Genomic DNA, 23482 nt, shown 5'->3' with positions numbered 1-23482 from the left:
CTTGCTATTTAAGTCCAGTATAAATAATCTGTATGTCAAAATGTTCTTTCTGTTGAGGGTGCCATAAAAGAAAAAATTTCCTCCAGCAGCGCCAACTCACTCTGAAGTATTGAGTATAATTTTTAAAAAATACCCTGTGGTGTTCTGAAAACAAGATAACCACAGTACATATTGAGCACCACAGTGTGTGACATGAAAGTGAATTCTTTTCATTAAGTGTCGCAGTAACGTCAAGAGGAATAAAGCAGAAGAGCAAAATAAAGTGAGAAATAGGATACGTTCAACACTGCTCCCCGAAGTTTTCTAGAGAATTAATTTATTCATTAATTTATTCATTCAGCAGTAGTTATTGAGGGCCAGGAGTGCTGTGGTGTTCATTCGTATATAGTTCAAGGTGTTCACAGCTTTATTAAGATCTAATTGACAGATAAAATTGTAATATATTGAAGGTATCCAATGTGATGTGACGTATATGTGTACTGCGAAAGTATTCCCGTGATCAGGTAGCAAACACACCCCTCGCCTCACACAGTTACCTTCTGGGTGTGTGCGAGAACCCTCAAGATCTACTCTCTCAGCAATTTCAGGTATACGATACAGAATTATCGACCATAGGCACCGTGCCGTACCCAGGGTCTTCACAACTCATTCATGTCATCACTGAGAGTTTGTACCCCTCGACCACTCTTTCCCATTTCCGCCACCCCAGCCCCTGGCAGCCAACATTCCACTCTCTGTCTCTATGATTTTGACTTCTTTTTTTAGATTCCACATGTAAGTGATACCATACAGTATTTGTCCTTCTCTCTCTGGCTCATTTCACTTAGCACAATGCCCTCCAGATTGTCACGCTGGCAGATTTCGTTCTTTCATAAGGCTGAGTAATATTTCACTTTGTATGTGTGTGTATTTTCTTTATTCATCCATGGACAGACACTTAGTTGGTTCCATATCTTGACCACTGTGGTTAATGCTGCAGTGAAGGATGTTCATGTTTATAGTAGCCTTTTCTGTCACTTTCTACCACAGGTTGCCATTGGCAGCAGGGATGTAAGCTTGAATGTTAAGTTATTCCTTCAAAAATTATTTAAATAAATACATTTTAAAAGAATTATGAAAAATTAATATCACCTTAGTTTTCTAAATAGATTTTACATCGCATATGATTGACATTAGAAAATATTTGTTTTTAATTCTACTCTGCTCTAATAAATATTATATTATGAACAATTCTACCTGCAGAACTCAGTTGTAGACATGAATTTGTAGGTGAGTGCTCTGGAATTGTGTCGATATTTGTGATCTACTCTCCTGAGAATACAAAATACATGAGAAAGGAGGAGGTTGGGGAGCGTTGCCTCAGTTCCCCTCCAACAGGGGATCAGAGAAAAGCGATCACTGAAAAGGCCTGATGCAGACTGCACCAGAGGCGCCTGTCCCTGGAACGCGGATGCACATGTGAGAGGAGAGACACAGACAGACTCCACTCAAAGATTTTGGTTTTGACTTTTATGAATTATATATTATATATTATCACTGTTTTAAGTTAAGCTGTTACTGGCTCATTGTTGGTTTAGTAGCTAACAAATGAGTAGATGTTTTGAAAAGCAGTGTTTAGTATCATTTAAAATATTATTTCAAAGTTCATTTCCACTGAGATGATTTTCTAATATCCACGTTTTTGTTAATTAGTCATCCACGTTGATTTAAAAATGTTGAAATTAGAGAAATAGGAAATATCACTATAATATAATTTTATAGAGAAATATTAATACATGGTAGACATTGCAGTTTCTGCATAGAAATGTTATGTTGGAGGGTCGTCAGCATTTCTATTCATTCAAAATCTACTTACAGCACTCACCTTCTGTTTAAAACTGTTTACACGTGAATCATAGTATTTTGATCTACATCATCTAAATTACACAACTAAACTATGTGGATATCTAATATGTCCTAGTGTGTATGTATATGTGTATATATATGTGTGCGTGTGTATATATATATATATATGTGTTTACATATATATGCACACATATATATACAACATATATATATATACACATATACCGATATATATATACCACTGATTATATGTAATTATACAGTCATATAATATATATTACTGGTTATATATACATGTAAAACATACTATTTGCATCTCTATGTTATATCTGATTATATCTATTATATAGCTATATCATATAGATATATATGGATATATAGTATAGATATATATCATCAGTAGTATTCCAATACCCTGATACAGTTCTTTTCCTGCTAGCATCTTGAATTTATAATCATTCCATATTAAAGCAAACAAGCACATATCTCATTCCAAGGATGTTTAGGCCTTGACAGATGCAGTTTCTTTAAGGCATCATACAAAGTGAAGGGATGGTTCAGCAAGATCACTAATGCTGACTCCATTTAAGCAGAAAATACTCACAGATCATTAAATAAACTTAATTATATTCAAACGTGGAATACCTTCTTCACATACAGGGTAAACTGTTAACTCACAGAAATGGACATGGTAACATCAGAATTACCTCTTATAACATCATATTGGAAGTAAATGTAGTTAAACATTTTAAATACTTGGATATATGTTTTATACACTCACAAAAAGACTTTTTTTCTATTGCTTTGGAATAATTTTCAAATTGTAAATATCTAATGTCTATTTTTACATAGGACTTTACTATATGTGAGTCTCCTGAAAGAAAAGTCATAATTTCAGCTCCTTCATTAGAAAGCATTTGTACATAAGAATCAAATGAACTACTTTTCTGACCAGTCAGAGAATGCAGACAAATGCTTAGATTGAATAGGGGTTGCCAAGGCCATCAGGCTCCAAGAGTTTTTTGTGACAGGCTGAGATTTATAGACTTTCTGACTTATGATCTTTTCTAATTGCAAGACATGTGATGAAAAATAAAAGGCACATTCTGACCACCCTTAAGATCCTGTTCCAAGTTCTCTAAATTAGGTTTTTTGTGAAATGCCTATGGTCGTTATGAGAGACATGGAATTTAATTTGCACGAGTCTCTTACTAAGTTAGCACAGCGAGGCTGATTTTCATTGCAAAGATCATGTAACTTATATGCCCAAAGAAAATCTGATTGACATACTTAATATCGTGGCTATGCCTTTCACAATAGTTATAGAAAGAACACACACAATTTGTATTTTTTGAAGTGGTTCCCAAAAAGTGGTTCCCATTTTTCTCATTGTGTATATATTTGATAAATAAGCAATTCCCTAAATCCCACCCTCCCTCCATTGCCCTGTATTGAAGCTAATTATATCACCATCTACCTTTCTTACTCTGGATATTTACAGAACCTTAGCTCATTACCTCTTTATCTTTGCAGATTTCAGTGCCTGGATCACTGCCACAAGCTCCAGTAACTCTCCTGTCATAGTCTTTGGAGCATTCAGTAACTGCATAGGCCATTTTTTTTTCCGGTAAACCTTTCTCTTAATTATTGGACCTGCTCTCTCTCCTTCATTGATATGATCCTCCAGCATGTCATGGCTACTCACTTCCAAGGTCATCCACTGGACGTCAACATTATCGTTAACTACAACCACTCCATAATTCTGCTGCTTTTTCTCTCCAGTTTCCTAAATCTAAATTAGCAAAACTACATTTTTCCCTGCACTTTCTTCACTCATGCCGTCACTTCTCTTCCACCCAGTTTCAGTTTTATGTTCCAGCATTATAATAATTTACCTGTAGAGGTTCTCAGTTTCTTCGCTCCTCTATCCTTTCATTATTTCTCAGAAAAATACCAGTGCTGGTTAAGTGCAGTTTTCTACATGCTTCGAGTCTCCCCAGGGGCAGAACGTGGCTGGGAAAACAGCAGTTTCATGGCCCTGTGCTCCATCTATGCGCTCATGACTACAAACTTATCTCAGGCTCTCGCCTCTCTGTGGGGCCTTACTCCTAACTGCCTGTTCACAGGCATCGCAATCTAACAGGCATCTCAAGTTCTCTGAGTTCAGAACCAAACTATTGATCAAAAACAGATGTTCTTCCCTCAATTTTCTCCATTTGAGTAAATGTCAGTTCCATTCATGTATTTGCTCTGGCCCAAAATCTTAGCTTCATCTTTGACTCTTCCTTCTGCTCCTCACATCCCAAATCCAGCTAATCAGCAAAAGCTCTACCCTCAACATGTATCCTGAATCCAGTTTTTCCTTACCATTTCCACGAACTCCACTCCTGGGCCATTCATTGTATAGATGCTCTAATAACTTCCCAGCTGACAGCACAGCAGCCAGATAGATACATTTAAATGAGAGATTTTCTTTTTATTTGTTATAAAAGCCAGAGGCTTTCAAGTAGACCTTTTATTTATAAATCACTGTTTTTGTTTACATGGTGAAGATGCATGTATTCCTACACTGTGGAGAACCTTTGCGATCCTTCTCATTAGTTCCGTGCAACGAGTATACTTTTATACAGTCACTGTCCACGGATGGGATTAAGCAGGGAGGTAGTAAGAACAGAATGGATTTAAGTTGTGTTTTCAATATTATTATAGTTATTTATTCACAATCTCTTTTCTTATGGTAAAGAAAGCTGCTCCATGTTATAACTGAAATATTACTGTGAAACATTATTATGAAAAATTCCTCTGACAAAGCTCCAGGTCCTTCTACTCTTTGATGACTCCTGTCTTAACTGACTTAACTCTCCTGGAAAGGCCCAGAACCCAGAGACAAAATATTCCATTCCTATCATTATATACTTTCTGATCTGGACAACCAGTCCAGTCAGGTGTCATCTATTTGTCCTCTACCCGACTGTCAAAACCACCCCTGTGGAATTTAATACGCAGACACTGCCTGCCTTCTGGATCTTTCTCTGAGAGAAATTCTTCAGTTTGTACCAGTCGATGCCAGTGTAACTGTTGACCACTTGCTCCATATGGCCAAGAAAAGGATAATTGGCAAATGAAGTTAACCCCTTCACTATTAATTTCATGTTTGAATTTCTTATCAGCGTTGTTGATAGAGGGGATGTTTTTCTACTGATTTGGCCATCTGTTACTTGATTTTGTTCTAGCCCTTGGGTTTAACGTGGCATTTCCAACAGACTCTTAAATGCATATTTTCTTTATTCCAACATTAAGCATAATAAAATCTTATATCTCAAAAACTCCAGTGCTGACATCAAATGTTAATATTTGTTTGAACTCCTGTTTTCATAGAATTCTTATGTGGACATATTATATAGTTATATGCTATTTTCTGTTTAAGGATTGAAAAATCAGTAATTCAAAAGCGGTAGTTTATCCAGAGGCCCTGTTCCAGTAGTCCAGGACTCTGGCTCAGTCAGTCACGAGACTGAGTATGCAAAAATGTATGCACAGGAGTGCTGATTTTGCTTTTAAGCCACTCGAAAGTGCTTTAAAAAAAAAAAAAAGAAAGATAAAAAGGAAAAAAAAGGCCTAAATAATTAGAAAGCTCATATGTAAATACTTATTATTCCCCATTTTTTTATGGAGTTACTTTAGCACTTCTGTAATTCAGGTATTAAAAACTGAAGACCCAGCCAGCTGAGTGCACTTTCGAGGGGAGGTGGTGGTGGTAGCAATGGTGGTAGGTGTGTAATGGACATAAATAAACATTTGTTATTGAATATAATCATTATAAAGTTCCTCAACATGACTTCTCTGATCATGGATCCCAGAGGCTATATTTGAAGCTTCAGTCAGAATGTTTAGCTACACCTTTCCACTGAACAGATAGCTCCTTCAGTTTCTATCCTAGGACGTTTTATTTGTTCTAATGCATCCTGCACATCTAGAATCACACCAACCAGAATCTCCTTCTCTCCTTAATGCCATGAGTAGAACAGAAGATGTTCAGAATGATGATGTCTCCAAAGGCATAGCACCTACAATACATCCAAGGCCCTGTGACTTTTGCAATTTGCGGAACGTCTGCCTCCCTCATTAATTTGTCATATTTTAGAGGTCTGAGAATTGGTCTGCTTTGTTTACCACTGTATCTTCAGTGTCAGGCTCAGTAAAAACCTCTTGATAGATTTTTATTGGATAAATGAAAATTTTTGTTGAATGAAAGAGTAGATGAGTGATCCTGTACTCCTCCTCTAAATATGGGAGATAGTAATCATCACAAATAGATGTAGTGCTAGGCCATTTGTGATAAGCGACCCCCAAAAAAATATCAGAGAAGACAAATCATTTATAATTGGAATATCTGGAAAGGTTTTATGGAATATGGGTTATTTCAAGAGACAAAGGTAAACCAAGCAAATATGGACAAAATGAATTCAATTGGGACAAATAGAGGCAAAGGTGACTAGGAAGAATGTAGGACATATTTGTTCGAGGAAGTTTAATAATAGTTTGGCTAGAATACAGAAATAAAAATATCAAGCCCACATTATGAACAGTCGAATGCTAAGTCAGAGATCAGGCGTTTTACTGGGGAGGTAACCAATAGAAGAACCACGGAGTATATGAAGTACGTAATACTCACATTGAAAACATATAGACTTGAATGGCAGTCACAATAAAGTACATGAAAAGAAGTACTAATGGAAAATAGACATCTTTCTGAGATGCTTTTACTATTCACAGAGGCAGGAACATGCACTCTCTGCCCACGATTCATTTTTCTGAAGAGCTCCAGGCAACCAGCCTTTATCTTTCCTGGACATCAGGAAGAGGGCAAGGTTAAAGCTGTATCAAAGGGTAGAAGCAGCCCAATTGTTTTGTTCATGACGGCTTTCAATTTGTACAGGCAAACTTAAATGTATAATTCTTAGTGAAAGAGAAAGACATAAGGCAGAGAAAATCTGGCATATTTCAAAGTTTCAAGTTGTAGTTGAATAAAAAGTCTGTAGTAAAATTCATTTTCAAACAAATATTTAAATTGCAAAAAAAGTAGTACAAATAAAGTAAATACTGATTTAAGAGGCTCACGTTACAAGAAACACTCAACATTAACAGTTCAGCTTCATTTGTCACTTGACAAATGGTGAACTGGGGAAACTGAAGCAAACACACATAGCCTACCTCAGGTCTGTTTTTGCATGAGGACTTTCCAGACAGTGTACCCTCAGGATTTCACCCAAGGCTTGAGGCTTTTAACCTACTCTATATTGCTAAATGACTTTACTCTTACTAACTTTACTGCATAATTTTTCAGTTGATAATAAAACTGTTCTATGTTGCTATTTGGTAACTTATTTTTTCAACTAGATAGGATAAAGCAAGGGTTCTAGCTTACATTTTTTTTTAATCTTATGCTTCTCATTTAATAAAATTGCAATATAATTAGCATTACGTAAATTGCATTGAATTGAATTTGCCACCCTCTTCTACTCCAGAATGGAGGATTCAATTTATAGTAGACTTTTTATTCTTGTGTATGTGTGCATTTATTGAAGTAGAGTTGGCATACAATATTGTATTAGTTTCAGGTGTACAACATAGTGATTCAGCATCTACATATATCATGGTGTGCTCACCGCACTCATGCCCGCACTCATCCGACATGCCGCAAAGTGATCACATTATTCTCTATGTTCTCCTTCATCTTTTTCACCCATCCCTCTACCTTCCTCCCCTCTGGCAGCCATCAATTTGTTTTTCATTTCTATGAGTTTGCTTTTGTTTGTTTGATTTTTTTTTTAATTCCACATATAGTGAAATCATGCGGTGTTTGCCTTTCCCTGACCTTTCTTTTGGAACTGAATTGTCATTTATTATTGTTCAGTTTATTTTATAATTCTATGCAAGCTACCACTTTCTTTTTATAAGATTCTAGAGTCCACTTATAAATTGAATTCTCTGTATTTTGAAGACCGCCATTATTCACTTAAAACATAGATTTATACTTTAAAAAGACAAGGGATAAGAGGAAGAATGATCCCATTGTTTTATTTCTTATTTATGTGCTATCCACTCTACTAAGGTTGTGTTTGACCGTGTTAGAGGTGAAAGTAGGGAATAAATATCTAGAATCAGAAATCTGATTCTATTTATTCTTGTGTTTCCAACCCATGTTCTCCCCAGTTGTACTTTGAGCCTAGTACAATTATTTTTTTCAGTAAGCATTTTGACAAATGCATTTTACATTTAATTGAATGAGCAAAATGGAGAAAAAAAATGTTCTACCTTCAATGAGGTCACAGTCTGGGAAGAGATTCCATAATCACTCAGTCAATTAGCTTGATTATAAAATGGAGGCTTCCAGTTAGCAGAATTTCTGTTTAACTGGATTTTCTAATTAACTCAGGATTAACCCATCTGTTCAGTGAAGCTGCTTAGAATAGAGATGCCTGTATTCTAAAGGGCAGAGGTCCCCAACCCTAACCTGTTAGGAACCAGGCTGCATAGCAGGAGGTGAGCTGCAAGAGAGTGAGCAAAGCTTCATCTGTGTCTGCAGCCCCTCCCCAGCGCCAGCATCACGGCCTCAGCTCCACCTCAGATCATCAGGCATTAAATTTCATAGGAGCACCAGTCCCTGGTGTCGCAAAGTTTGGGGACCACTGAGAAGATAATGTGTTAGTCTGTTCAGGCTGCTATACCAAAATACCATAGACTGAGTAGCTTGTAGACATTTATTTCTCACAGTTCTAGAGTCTGAATCACCAGACCCAAGTGCTGGCAAATTTGGTGTAGATGAGAGCTTGCTTCCTAGACAGCCATTTCTTCACTGTAACCTCACATGGCAGAAGGGAGTTTTCCTGGGTCTCTTTTAGTGAAGGAACTAATTTCATTTGTGTGGATGGCACCCTCATGATCTAATCGCTTCCTTAAAGGTCTTACCTTCTGATGCTATCACCTTGGGGGTTAGGATTTGAACATATGAATTTGGGAAGAACACAAACATGCAAATCATAGCAGATTGTGTTATGGGCCCTTTCTCATTCTGTTTTATTTGGGGAATAAATGTATTTATTCCTACGTAATAGGCCACTAGCCTTGTATCAATTCTACATAAACCAGTCAGTAAAGATATTTATTGACTCTTCCCTCCTGTTATGGTAAAGGTGATTTCTCTCATCTTTTGGATCCTGTACTCTTACCACTTTAGAGAAACTTGATGCTATAAACTTTCCCTGCCCCCCTGTATATTGCACTGCCAGTTTCGACCAAATCACCACCGTCAACCTTTAAACACATTCGAGTCTGGCTTATATTTATCTTGATTCACTCAAACACCTTTATGACCTCTGCTTCCCTTTACAATAAAGACTTCTAGAAGAGTTGTTGCTAGAGCCACATGCTACTTAATCCTGGTCACTCCAACCTGGCTTTCACCTCCATCACTCAACCAAGACAGCCCTCCTCGAAGGTCACTGATGACCTCTGTGTCTCTTAATAAAATGGACTTTTCTGTCTTCGTTTCTCTGCTCTGATGTATTTGGCACTTTAAATCAATTTTTCTTTCTTGAAACAATCTCTTACATTGGTTTCCATGACATCACACTCTTATTTTTCTCCTATTTCTTTTGATACTGCCTTCTCTCACTAGTTTTCTTTTGTGGGCTCATTCTTCTTTGTCCAGTCAAGAAATAAGGGTTCCTGAAGACATTTCCCCTCGCATTAGGCCGTCGCATTCACATCCATGGATTCAATTTCTGTGTACTATAAAAACTCCAGAATTTAAATTTTCAGTCAGGGCCTGCTTTTTAATATATCTGGATTTGTTTAATAGGCATCCCAAATGTAACACTTGCAAGACTGAACACATTTCACATTTGTCATTCCTTATATCCTGAAATCTTCCCTGTCCTCATTATTTTCTTTGTAGGAAAAACAAAAATACCTACTTTATTCTTTCAGCAAGGGATCATGAAAAATGTTTTTAATTTTTAAGACACTTTGGAGCAGAGTTTCTCAACCTTTGCACTATTGATATGTCGGACCACATAATTCCTTGTTATGGGGGGTCACTCCTGTGCATTGTGGGATGTTCACTAGCATCCCTGACCCATACCCACTGGATGCCATTAGCATCCCCTCCCAGTTGTGACAACCAGATTGTGTCCAGACATTGCCAGCTGTCTCCTAGGGAGGCAAAGCCAGCCCTCATTAAGGACCACTGCTTTACAGGGAAGAAAAGAGAGTAGGCTGCCTTTATTAAACATAGAAATCATACTGAAGTTTTCATAGTGTCACTAAAAGAAAAGATTTAAGGCAAGAAAACAATAAGAAATCTAGTAAGTGAATTATCAGTGCAAGTATATGCCTGAGATGAATATTATGTACAATTTATGAACCATCAATATTTCCCACACTAGTTACATGCTATGAATTTCATAAATTATTTAAAATACTCTTCACAGAATTTGTTCAAGTGAAGATTTGCCTTATCACCTCACACCTGTTGATGAGAATGTGGAGAAAAAGAATGCTTTGGGAACTGTCAGTTGGAATGTAGATTGGTGCAGCCACTATACAAAACAGTATGGAAGTTTCTTTAAAAATTAAAAATAAGACTACTACACGATCCAGAAATCCCACTTCTGGGTGTATATCCAAAGGAAATTAAATCACTATCTCAAAGAGATATCTGTACCCCATGTCCATTGCAGCATTATTTACAATAACTAAAATATGGAAACAACCTAAGTGTCCATTTTTGGATAAATGGATAGAAAAAATGTGGTATATATACATAATTGAATGATATTTATCCATCAAATATAAGGGAAGTCTGCCATTTATGAAAACAAGGATGGATCTTGAGGACATAATACTAAGTGAAATAAGTCAAAGAAAGACAAATACTATATGATCTCACTTGTATATGGAATCTAAGGAAAAACAGAATCATAGAAACAGAACCAATAGGCAATTACCAGAGGCAGGGAGCCGTGCGGGGTGGGGGAAATGGGTTAAGGTAGTCAGAAGGGACAGACTTCCAATTATGAGATTAATAAGTTCTGGGGATGTAAGGTACAACATGGTGGCTATAATTAACAATACTGCATTGTATATATAAAGGTGTATATATATGATAGAGTAGATCTTAAAAGTTCTGACCACAGGAAAAGAAAAATGTAATTATGTGAGGTGATGGATGTTAACTTACTGTGGTAATTATTTCACAATACATACATATATCAAATCATTGTGTTATATACATTAAACTAACACAATGGTATATGGCAATTATATCTCAATAAAACTGGGGAATAAAAGATTTGCCTAGTGAGAAACAAGAAACTATATTTGGTCCTTGCTGATAGCTCCAGATTTTTCGCAGCGTTTCTCTCCTCCCTTCTTCCATCTCTAAACCATAGTCACATGTTGCTTGGTCACACACTTTCCTGTTGCCCAGTGTTCTCCTGCTTGGAGCACCCCACCCCCTCAGTTACCCCTTTTCATACTTCGAAACGTAGCTCAGGCATCACTTCCCCACGAGGCCTTTCCTGTACTCCCGAAGTCACCTGTGCTGTTTTATGCTCTCAGAACTGTGCTCCTTTACTGCCTGCACCTACCTAGGTTTATTATTGAGCAGGTATTTACATGATTCCTTGAATATTTATCACACCCAATAGGCTTTAAACATGTATGTAAGGAATAAACTCTGAAACATCAATCCCTTGCAGCAACATACATGATTAAACATAGAAAGAAAGGAAGGAAGGACAGGAGGGAGGGAGAGAAAACGTCAGATGCCAGGCACGTGAGCTGCTACCTGGCTCACCAGCAGCACAGGCTGTTTGAAATCAGCACTGCGCTGAAAAAGCCCTTGATAGACTGACTGCTCATCCACGAAGTGCAGTGTCTTTCCCCTGTGTCGTGCCACTTCCTGTACGTCATAATTTTAAAGTCTTCCACCATTAGCCTCTAAAATACTGTTTCTCAGAGTAATTAATTTGCCTGGGTGAATATTATACACATTCAAGTTTAAGAAAAGTATGTTCAAGTGGTAAATGCATTAATTAAGTTTTTTGAAATTTTTCTTTATCCCACCAAATTCCATGGATTTTTAACTAAAATTCTATATTTCGATTGGAGTTGGAATATAGTTGTAGCAATGTATAGCACTTTGGTCATAGTGTGTTTACTTTCGGATCTGCGGAGGAAAGAGCTGTCCATGGTCCTCAGGACGCCCTGGGACATTTTCTCAGTGACCAGAATGAAGCCTTGTGTTTGCTTTGTGAATAAGTAAGAAAGAGACCTTTTGGGCAAAAGTGTTGAGGACTGAATTTGACATTTGTTATGGAAAGACAAGTTGTAAATTTCATACTGGCTTGCAATGTGACCTATGAAATTTTCGACCTATTTTAAGATTTTCATATTTTCATGTCAACTGGAATTTCTTATGAACCAGGTTTCACCTCCACGTCCTACAAACTACAATAAAATGATGAGCCTCTGGGTGTTTTGAAATTGCCTGTGGGTAGACAGTGGCTGTATTAATATCCAGAACACTGTTTGAATGCCTAACCCAGAATTGAAATATCAAAATTTAAAAGCAAATTGTTTTCTTTGATACATCTTCACACTTTATGACCTAGGTAGGAACAATGGCAAAATTTGAACATGTTCAAATATTTAAGAACCATGAAATTAGTATCTATTAAAATAGCGGTGCTTTGTTGTCATTTTAAATAATATATGCAATTTAAAGTATTGGGAAACTTTTATACTCTCTCTAAAAGCATTATCAGTCCACTAAAATAATGAAAAGCCAGTAGCAAAAAATGAAGGAGAGATATTGAAACTTATTGAAGGTCACAGAGTCTGAAAGTTTAGAACTGAAAATAGGAAGTGAAAAAATATGTTCTTGATGTCGATCAACTGGGCTTCATGTTCAAGATCATGCTCTCCCTATTTGTCAGTAGTTGGCTATCATATGCCACATTTGCTGAGCTTAATACCTTAGCAAACATGTTCCCCTTCAAATAACAATTATGTTTTATATGTTCATTTAAAGTAGCTATATGAAAATAGAATCCTGTGCATGATTACTAGAAAAAAATCCTGCTTCCCACCCCAATTGGAATATGAAGTATTTTTTAAAGTTCCTCTAAAGTTATTTCAAAATCAAGATGAAATGTTGCCTACTAAGGTATTTAGACATTGTGTATCTGCCTGATCTTAATGTTTGAATTCCCCCTTCGAATTTCTGTATTGAGAGAAAAATGGAATTGTACAGTGCTTTTCCAAGGAAAAAAGAAATCAAGAATAAGAATATGTTTATATTTAAGGCACATATGTTTATATATGTATTTTTAACATATATTCAAAAACGAAGGCTGTGCTTGTTCTGCATATAATTGATGTGTCTGTGTCATTGATTGCAGGCTCACAGGGACAAGTAGAAAATCTGGTTTCGATTATCTAAAGAAGTGTAACACAAAGTCATGTTTATAGTTCTTGTATTTTGTGACTTCAGTTGCACGCGGAGCACCTGCTACTGTAGGGTGTCATAGCATTTCACATAAATTAGCCACAGTCTGCCACATTGTGAAGACCCAACTCCAGGATTCTGGGCAGCTGCCCAGGCTCTTATTCTCCCTCTTTAGACTATGGCCGTGACCTCAAAACACTGGCTTCTCTCATAACTCTCACACCACACACAGTGTTGTGTGTTACTTGTGGTTCGGGTCTGTGTACATGTATGTGGAGGGGGTAGGATATACTGTGAATTCTTGCATATTATTTCTCAGTAGCTTTGTAGTCTCTGTGGTGACAGGAGAGAGAATCAGAGATATTTCAGTGATTCAGTCAACAGACAGTTCTAAAGAAAGCATTTTGTACAAGCCGAATCTAGGTAACAGAAAATGCCTGTTGACTGAATCACTGAAATATCTCTGGTTTTGAAATGTAAGTTTCTTGACTAAGGTCAAAATCTGCCCAGAAAAGACATAGTTCCTGTACATTGTACCACAAGAAATGAGTAGAGGCCACTTCGGGCTGGAAATCATGACAGGGTGTTATTAAGGTAATTACTACACAAGAGCCACAAACACAGCAGAATAAGGATCTGTGGCAAGATTCGTCTTAGACCAGTGAGTCTCAGACTTGAGCGAGCATCAGAATCACCAGAAGGGCTTGGTAGAACTGACTGCTGAGCCCCACCCCTGGAGTTTCTGATTAAATATGTCTGGTAAGGAGCTGGAGAATTTGCATTTCTAACAAACATCCAAGTAATGTCGATGCTGCTGTTCTAGGAACCAGCTTTGGAGAACCATTTCATTAGACAGTAGAATCAGAGGCCAAGTATCCATGGCCTGCAGCAAAGAGCGGAAAGAACTTTTGCTTTAAGGATAGTGTGACTTAGCAAGACTGTAATCGAAAACCTGACCATTTAAGCTGGTTTTGCGTATTTTTGCTTTATTTTAACCAATTTTCTTACACCTAATGTCGACAGGCTGCAAGCCTAGAAGGCACTGCTGTACAGTGGTTACCTGGATTGGGCCTGGTGCTGCGCTGCTTTGTCGAATCTCAGCACCGCCATCTGTTCTCCATGTGATTTGGCGCAAGAATTTACATTCTTGGAACCATGGTTTCCTCATCTGTAGAATGGAAAAAATAATGGCACTTAGCCCTAGAGCTGCAGTTAGGGTTCTTGAAATACACTCCATTTGGAACAGTGCCTTGTAGATTTTAAGTACTTAATAAAACTTAGCTTTCTTTTCCGTTCTCCTTATTTTTTATTATTACATTATTTTTGATAGCTAGCTCTGACAGGGATTTTTTTTTCCTTACAGGATTTTTAAGGCTCACACATTACCACCCAGATATGCCAGTTTATCAATTTATAATTAAAACATATCAAAGCACTAAGGGAACCATAGAAGTTATGGTACCTTTTCCAGAGTCATCCTATAAAGGAGCCCCTGAAATAAGATTTTGCTACAAGCAAAATTGAGAAGTTTTATTTCATTGCTAATTCAGGCTGTTGGGTAATTTATTCTTCACTAAAGGAACATTTGCATATGCCAAACGGATTAAGTAACCTTACTGACCAGCTAGGGAACCTTGTCCTTTGAGCAACATTAACAAAGAGTTTCTATTTTCTTTTCTTTTTTTTAATTCACTTGGTTTCTAAGAGAAATTTAAAACAAATATGTTCTAGAAAATTTTAATTTAAATCAATTTTTTAAATTTAATGTTATTTTATATTCATGAAGGGCACTGTTAGCCATCATGTGACCTGAGAAAAATCAGGCTCTTTCCAAGGGCAAAAAACAAACTAAAAAATTCAATAGGAAAACAAAAAGCAAACATGTCTGACAACTACAAGATAAAGTCAAAACCAGCACCATCAAAGCAAACACTATTCCGGACAAAGTCAAACTGGCAGCAAAGACTTTTTTCAAGGCTGTTGCAGTAGTGGAGAGAGGCCGGCACTCAGTCCGAATTCTGCTTCACTCACTCAGAGGGCAGACGAGCTCCCAAGAGCTGGGATGGGGGAATTTCTGTGTCATCCATATTCACTTTACCCAAAGGAAAAGTAAGCTTTCTCCTGTCTTCATGGCGAGAGCTAGTTTTGTAATGTGGAACCAGGCTCCTTGAAGTTACTCTTCTACTCTAGAACAGAGACTGAGAGATAGCACCGCTGTCTTCCTCAATGATTACATTCCAAAGGATGGCTCCTAGGTCCTTAAAAAAAACATCCCTGGGTTGTAGAACCGGCAAGAGGTTCTTAAAAAGATTTACATCTCAATGGGGCAGAGGAAGGATTTATAGTTACTGGCTTTCTACAAAATGTCTCCTCCCTCTAAGTAGGGGGGTGGGAGGGTGGGAGGGTAGGAGCCTGGAGTGAGGAAGAAGCCTGTCTAAGGTTTAGTCCAGCTGAGGGCAACCTTAAGGCTGTTTTGGTCAACACTTAGTTTTTAAATAGTTTTAATCACAGAAACAATGTGCGGCCTAAACACACTTGGAAAGAAACCAACAAGAGAGATTACTGAGTGCCATTCCTGATGGATGAGAATGTCTCATTCCTACATTTATGAAAATGAGATAGAACGAAATGAAGAGGAAACTTCAGCCTAATACGGGAAGGTACGTAGGCAGACCACACACTCCCCTGAGTGAAATACTAGACAGGAACAGGGTAGGGCACAGAGGGAACCCAGGGAGGTATGATGTCCATTTTTAAGTCTCTGACGTTAAGTCCACATACTTGAAAACGTCTTGGATACTTCATACAGGGTTGTTGCTCACAATCATATGGCAGCTGTCATTGTCAGTACCCAGTGTCCATCAGCCAAGGTGAGTAGGCCCCTGATGCTGTGCCTTCACACGCATAGCTGCATAGAGTGGATCTTGGACTGGGACACTCACCCTGGTGGCATTCATATAAACTAATCTGGAATTGCAAGGGTACCCATGCCCCTACTGCTCTGTGTGTCACTCCCTACCACCCAAGAGGCTGGAAACTTCCAGCTATGGGTAGAGAGGGACAGGCAACTTATTATCCACCTCTAAACTCCTCAGTTGAAAGCTATTTTAAAACCTGCCATGTGAACAGGACTTTGACCAAGTAAGAGGTTCCTAAATCTTATTTTAGGTTGAGTTACTTTGAACCATATGATCTCAGGATTCTCCTGTCAGTTTTCCGATGAGTAAACTGATGCCGAAAGAAGAAATATCATTATGTAAAATGAGATTAGCAGACTAGTAAGGTGATACACTTCTAGAATTATGTACCTAGAACTGTAAATTACCACTCTTAAGAAAACTTTAAAAGACTTCAGATAGGTATAACACAAGAGGACAGAGGCCTGGGGTTTAATTATTATTCTTCCCCTTACCATTGTAACTGTAAATAGATTCATCAACCCGGTGAAGCTTGTTTTCCTCATTTAACAAGGGCTGGGGCAGATGAGCTGGTTTACAAGGCCCTGTAGAGTCTGACTTTCTGATTTCTGCTGGAGGTTGGAGATTTTAGCAAGCTGGGCTTGGTGTTCTTTTTAAATGACAAAATGCTGTGGATGTGTGAGTCTCCAGCTCCTGAGGTGTGTACTCTTCATCCACCGTGCCTGTCCTACTTCTGACATTGCTTGTTTCGTGATGCCTTAATTTCGTTGCATGTTTTGGGGCTAATGGCAAACATATCTACTTGTGAAGCATAAACTCCAGTCAAATATTACTATGAAAGTTTGGTGTTGTAGTGGTTTGTGTGATAGAAGAAAATTAAGGGCAATTCCTACAAACTTTCAACATAAGAGTCTGATATTTCATACAGCTTTAAATAGTTCTTAGAGTCAAGTGAAAGAATTTGGTTTTGGTCACGTGTGCCATTTGATGAAATTGTTTTGCTTGTAAACTCTGTGCAGCAACTATATTTCATCTTTATGATGTAAGAGGTAAAACATCCCTCCATGGAAAGTTTATTAGTCCAGATATTAAATATATTCAAAGTTAACCACATAATATAATGAGAAGTATTTTGCTAGACCAAAAATAAAAGTCAATATTTCAAAACCAATTACAACAAATCTATAGGAAGAGTTTTATAAATAAGATTTAGTGCTAAAGAACAGAAACTTGTAAAAAGTTTTTTTTTTTCTTTTGGCAGTTATGATCATTCTGTTGATCCTAATCGTAATATGCTAGAGCAGAAGAAATCACAACTCTGCTACCTTTGCAAGTGCTATATTCATTTTTATTCAGTGACTACACAGTATTTAGCATCACAAATCCTTTCCATCCCTCCCTCCACTCCAATAATGAATCCTAGTTAGACTTGATCATTTGACCAGAGCTTGCCAGCAGTTGGTGTTCGTTGTTAGGCCTGTGTTCTGCATCTTTCTCAATGCTTTTACCATTGTGAAATGAAGACAATTCCTTCTGTTTCACAATTCGTACTCAAAATTTCATGTGCTTTCCGTTCAGTCAACAGATATGGAGGGACTCTCATATTCTCGAGAAGGGTTTAAAGCTCTTTCTCTTTTTGGATATTGACAATTATTCTTCCCATTGGAAAGTTGGAACCTAATACCGAGGCCTGGATGGGGAAGTCGTGGGGTGTTACAACCTGGAGGGAGAGGGACGCCGTGTGGTGCAGGTATACCCTGAGCTCCGTCTTGGAACGCCAGTTTGCAGAGAGCCTTTCCTGAAAGCCCAGCTACCTAAACCTGATCTGTTCACCTTATGGCCCAGGTGACTTTTTCTTCCTTTCACTTTAGACGATTTCATTTATTTATTTTTATTCCTGGACCTCTTGTCAAATTCCAGCTCTAACCAGACGTCCTATTATAGCATTTTCGTGCCGCTGCTTTTGCCAGCAGACATGTATTCCAGATTAATCAGTTGTCTCCTAGACTGAGAGCAAAGCCATTTGGATGTTTTTTTAATAATATTTTACTCTACTTCTGATAGATTAAATTACTTCTGCTCCAGTACACAACTGTGTTTCCTGGGTTTCTCTTGCCTGGCAATGCCAGATAAGTAACACATTCTTACTCTCCATTTCTTTTTCCCCACCTTGTGTTTTTGTTGTTCTTGGTGGTGCATGTGTTTAATAAAGCACTAAAAACATGATTTTTTTCCCAAGTCATAAACAAGTTTGATGAGGTCTAGAGACACCCAGATCATGTGATTTCAATAGGAGATATCATAGGTGCATTAGCAGTTTAGTTCCAAATTAAGACATTTGACAGATGAGTAAATACATATGTTTGGTTTGACAAAATTTAAATTTCAGAAGATGACCTTTTACCGACTTCATCTCTACATTCTAGGCTAATTCTTCCATTCAGAGACAAAGATAAAATCAGCTAAAGTAATACAAATTAAGAAATAATTTTATTTGTAACTTTTCCGTAGATAGTGTTACATGATTGTCTTTGGTATTAACTTGGAGAAATGTTTGCATTCCCTCACACACTCCAGCCCCTGTTTAGTCACTCCATCTTCTTAGGCAATCAGTTTCAGGTTCTTCATAGCTGAGTGACGTTAGGAAAGTGTTCTACATTTCCTGGGCTTCCAGTTTGGCGTTAATTTGTGAAGTCTTTCCTAGCTCTTCTAGATTCTGTTATTCCAGGACAGGGCAGTATTTTAAAAATTAAATCCTTATGCAGATCTTAGAGAAGTAAATAAATACACATACGGACAAGCTTGTAGCTTTACCTTCTCTTTAGCATGCGATTCCACATCCACCTGTCCTAAAACTGAAGAGCATAATCTAAACACACCATGCAAATAAATGTAGCAGTTATTTGTTATCGAGGCAACTGGTTGATTCTATTCCAAGATCAGCTCCTCCAAGCAGCAGAGACCTGCCTGCTGCATTTGTTGTCCCCTTGTTCTTAACTGTTGCTTGTTTTTATTCTTCTTTGGAAATCAGTCTGCCATCCACCATTTGCATTTTCTATTCCCAGTGAAAAGGATTTTATATGATTTTGGTTTTGTTCCCGTCACTTAAAAGAAAGGACACCCAAAAGCAAAGGCATCAATCACCTTTTTGAAGATCCTGGGAAGTTATTGTTTATGTGTTGGTGGTGGATCTGTTCCACCCTGCAAAGGGCAGGATTACTAGATTAGGAGCATGGTTAGGAAAACACAGCAATCATTAACCTTATCGCTTTCCCAACAGAGAAAGGCAGTGCAGCAACTGGCCGAAGCCAGTGGCAGTTTGAGAGCATAAAAGATCAATACAACGGAGCCCAACACAGGATAAAGCAGGTTGCCAGGGCCTTGGCATGGATTTAAAATAATGTTCTATAAACAGTTACCCTCAAAAAATGGAAATCAGTAAAACTATCTAATAAAATGGCTAGAGAATTCCAAATCTTATAATATATTCCCTCATGTTTTGTTTGAGAAGGATTTTGTTTGCTTTAGAAATCTCTTGACTTATTTCTTTACCTCTAATTTTATATTTACTGGCATCATTCCCCTTAGTTGCTCAGAGTAGAGTTAAAACCACTACATTTTACTTGTTGGGTTATTAAAATTACATTATAGGTTCTCTCTGAGTGGGGCAGCTCTACATAGATGATTTAACAGTAAATGTTTTTCAAAAAACTCCACCCCAACAAGGAAAGGAGACTTACTGGGCAAGAATCCAAGACCTAGGGGTGAAGCAAATGTAGGAGAGAAGTCCAGGCAGAGGCGATGCAGCACGGTGCTTCATCTCGTGTCCTCTCTTCCTGCTTCTCAGTGAGAGAGTCCTGCGGTTTAAGAGTGTCCCTGAACACCTTACTAAATGTTCGGTGGTTTTCTAGGGCCTTAAGTACCAGCATTTGACTGGCCCGTGCCATCAGCGACGGGGCCAGCAGCAGACAGATGTTTAAGAAGTCGGAGACCTGAGAGCCACGCGCAGGTCTGCGGCTGTTTACAGCCGTGAATATTGGAATGTTGGCACATGCACGCTGGGAAATGTAATCTCGTATCTTCCTCACATTGAGATAATGAGAGAAGATATTTTTCCCCAGAGCACCTGAACATTACCTCAAGAGACTATTTAAATTATTGAATCAGACTAAGCTTTAATGTGTAGTGATTATTTAGTTGAATGCTTATCATGCACACCAGCTAGTGGGGACTCCTGGTGAGGACAAGATTGGCTATGGGCAAAATTTTAAAAGTTCTCTTTTGGCTAGATATTAATTGCAGTATAAGATAAATCTTGTGCCTTCTACATAAAAAAAAGAAGCGTGTGAGAGTGAAAGAACTTGTCCGCGTTTGGCGAGAGAAGCAAGGTCAGTGTGATTAGAGAGGAAGGATCAAGGAGAGAGGGGTGGCTCAGGGCTGAGGACGCAGCAGGGGCCAGCACTGGCAGAGCCGCATAGGTCACGCTAAGACTTCCCACTTCATCCTAATTGCAGTAGAGTCAACAAAAAGAAATTTAAGCAAGGAAGTAGTACAAGTAGTACAATCAGGTTTTTATTTTTAAAAATAGCTGTGGTTTCTACGTGAACAGTAGATTCAAGTACAGAGGTTTAGCTAAGGACCCAACAAGAGGTGCTTGTCACTTCAGCCACGGTGGAGCCAGGAGATAGACAAGAGGATAGATTCCAGAAGAGTTTTCGCGAGCGATGTGTAGATAATTTGTAGTTGCATATTTTCACACACGTACTCTTCCACCTATGAATAGACCAGTTAATACTGTCACAGTCCATTAGAGCTGCTATAACAAAGTACCATGGTTTCTGAACAACAGAAATTTCTCACAGTTCTGGAGGCTGTGAAGTCCATGGTCAGACCACCAGCAGGTTTGGTGTCTGGTGAGGGCCGGTTTCCTAGTTGGCTCTCTTTTCTTTGTAAACTCACATGGTGGAAGAGGCCAGCTAGCTCTGTGCGGTCTCTTTTATAAAGACAATAAATCCCATACATCAGGGCTCCAGATTAATGACCTAATCACCTCCCAAAAGCCCCACTTCCTAATACCATCACCTTGGTGGTTAGGATTTCAACATAGCGTGATTTGGGGGGCATGCAGACATTCAGTCTATATCATAAACACAAATGTGTGTATATAGAATATGTATTTATGAAATTACTCAGAAAAAAAGAGTAAAAAAATACGCCAAAATGTTTAGAGTGAATATATTCAAGGTGGTAGGATTTAGGGCAATTTTTGTTTCTTTATATTTTCTCTTTTTCTAATATTCTAATATATATTCATTGTAAAATACATATTTAAAGGTAACATATGTTAATGAAATATTATAGAAATTATAAATAGGACGAGTACCAAGAGAAACATAACTAGAAAACTGTTTCGCAATAGTCAAATATGATAGTGCTTTTACCATAAAAAATAATTTTTAAAGAAGGTTTTCTCAGTTTGTCTATGAATTATGCATAGCTCTTAAAAAATGAGAAGGTAGCAATTAATAATGTGGTTGATTTAATTAAATACCCTTTGCTATTAAATGGCACTAGAATTCAATACTGCAACTGTTTTAAAATTAAATTAATGCCAGTGACCTGCAAATGAGATGTGATATGCAGTATTTCTATTTTCTCTTCTTCCCTGTTTTAAAGTTGCACATATCTTTTTTCATTTTTCTAATTTTTATTTTTTAAACATAATGTTCAAGAACAATTATCTCCAGATTGCCAGGTTGGAATCAGTTGAGAGTTCCAAACTAAATTTAAAATTTATATCTAGACAAATTTGCTTTTTCAAAATTTAACAGTTATTTTTCTAGATTGTCTGCATGAAAATCTAGGGCGTTCTTACTTAGGGGTTGGGTTCTTCATAAGCGTTAATCAATCCTATGTGAAAACAAGCCAATTATATTTACCTGTGTACTCCCCATTAATATCAGATAATCAGTCCTTACTAGAAATACTGAACAAATATGCAACAGTCAGTTGACAATTATTTTGTTTCCCGGTCTTCTCTTAAACAATGTCTAAGATGATAAATATAAAATGTTTAATGACAGAGGAAATATCTTGATACTTTAGGTCATATACATACACATACACAAATAATAAAATAATAGGGACAGGGGAGAAATGTCATGAAATTACAATCGAGGATAACACCTGAAAATTATATTTACAAAAACTTTACTAGCAACAAATATAAAGCTAAATTATTTCTTAAAATTTAATTTAGAATTTAGCTCTGCATATGTCTACATAATCTGCATTGCTTCTGCTATACTAGGTAACTCTTTTTATTGGAATTTGTTGCGTTAATTTCTTCTATTATCATTTATATGGTTTTTAGATATACTAAGCCATAGTAATATACTTATTTAAGTAGCAAAGGGCCCTAAGCAGCCTTTTGCAAATAGTGCTAAATCATGAGAATACTAATATTTTACAATGCTATAGGAAGTTAATGAACCAGATTTTTCTCTAAAAGGAGTATTCCTTTGGTTTTTGCCTAACACAGAATCCTAATGGACAAGCAAGACAAATTATTTAATGTGTGAAATACTCATATACCTACTGAAAGGATTGCATCAAATGTGAAAATATCTTCTCTGGCTATCTACATTATCTGCAAGAGGAAATCTTTGCAAGGTGTAAAATGCTGTAGACATTTCTGGTCTATCTGAATTGAGCATATTTCTTTCAAAGATAAATGTGAATGTAAAATACAGAAGTGTAACTGGGAGATATCTCATGCTTTCCTTGACCCTCAGGACGTCTGGGAGTGCTGTTCTCATCTAGTGGCCAGTGTCAGCTCTTGCACATCTGCCAGCGTGGTCCTTGTTGGCAACCTGCAGCCAGCCTGTCTTTTGTCTTGTGCTCAGTCACTTGCCTGTCATGATTATCCTAGCAGGACAGAATTTCTTTTTTTTTCCTTTTTTTTCTTCTCTTTTCTTTTTTTTTTAGGCGAGGCAACCCTTGGTTGACCTCACAGATTGCAAGGACCTTGTCAGCTGACAATCCCTTAAATTTTTTTTAAATTTTTTATGCCTACAACACCTGGTTTTCCTAGGTGGTCTCCCATCCAAGTACTAACCAGGCCCGACCCTGCTTAGTTTCCAAGATCAGATGGGATCGGGCTCATTCAGGGTAACACGGCCATAGACAGGACAGAGTTTCTTTA

General features: G+C 37.6%; 1 protein-coding gene and 1 pseudogene across 1 annotated transcript in view; one reads left to right on the top strand and one right to left on the bottom strand.

The window, feature by feature from the left end:
• The window catches only part of CNTNAP2 (contactin associated protein 2), a 1613390-nt gene that overhangs the window by 954003 nt on the left and 635905 nt on the right, over positions 1-23482 (top strand). The gene's annotated exons all lie outside the window — the stretch shown is intronic.
• LOC120601556 (uncharacterized) lies at positions 23347-23465 on the bottom strand (annotated as a pseudogene).

The sequence above is a fragment of the Pteropus medius genome, unplaced genomic scaffold (assembly GCF_902729225.1).
Source record: "Pteropus medius unplaced genomic scaffold, Ma_sr-lr_union100, whole genome shotgun sequence".
In the NCBI taxonomy this organism is placed as follows: Eukaryota; Metazoa; Chordata; class Mammalia; order Chiroptera; family Pteropodidae; genus Pteropus; species Pteropus medius.
This window is presented reverse-complemented; position numbering and strand designations above follow the sequence as displayed.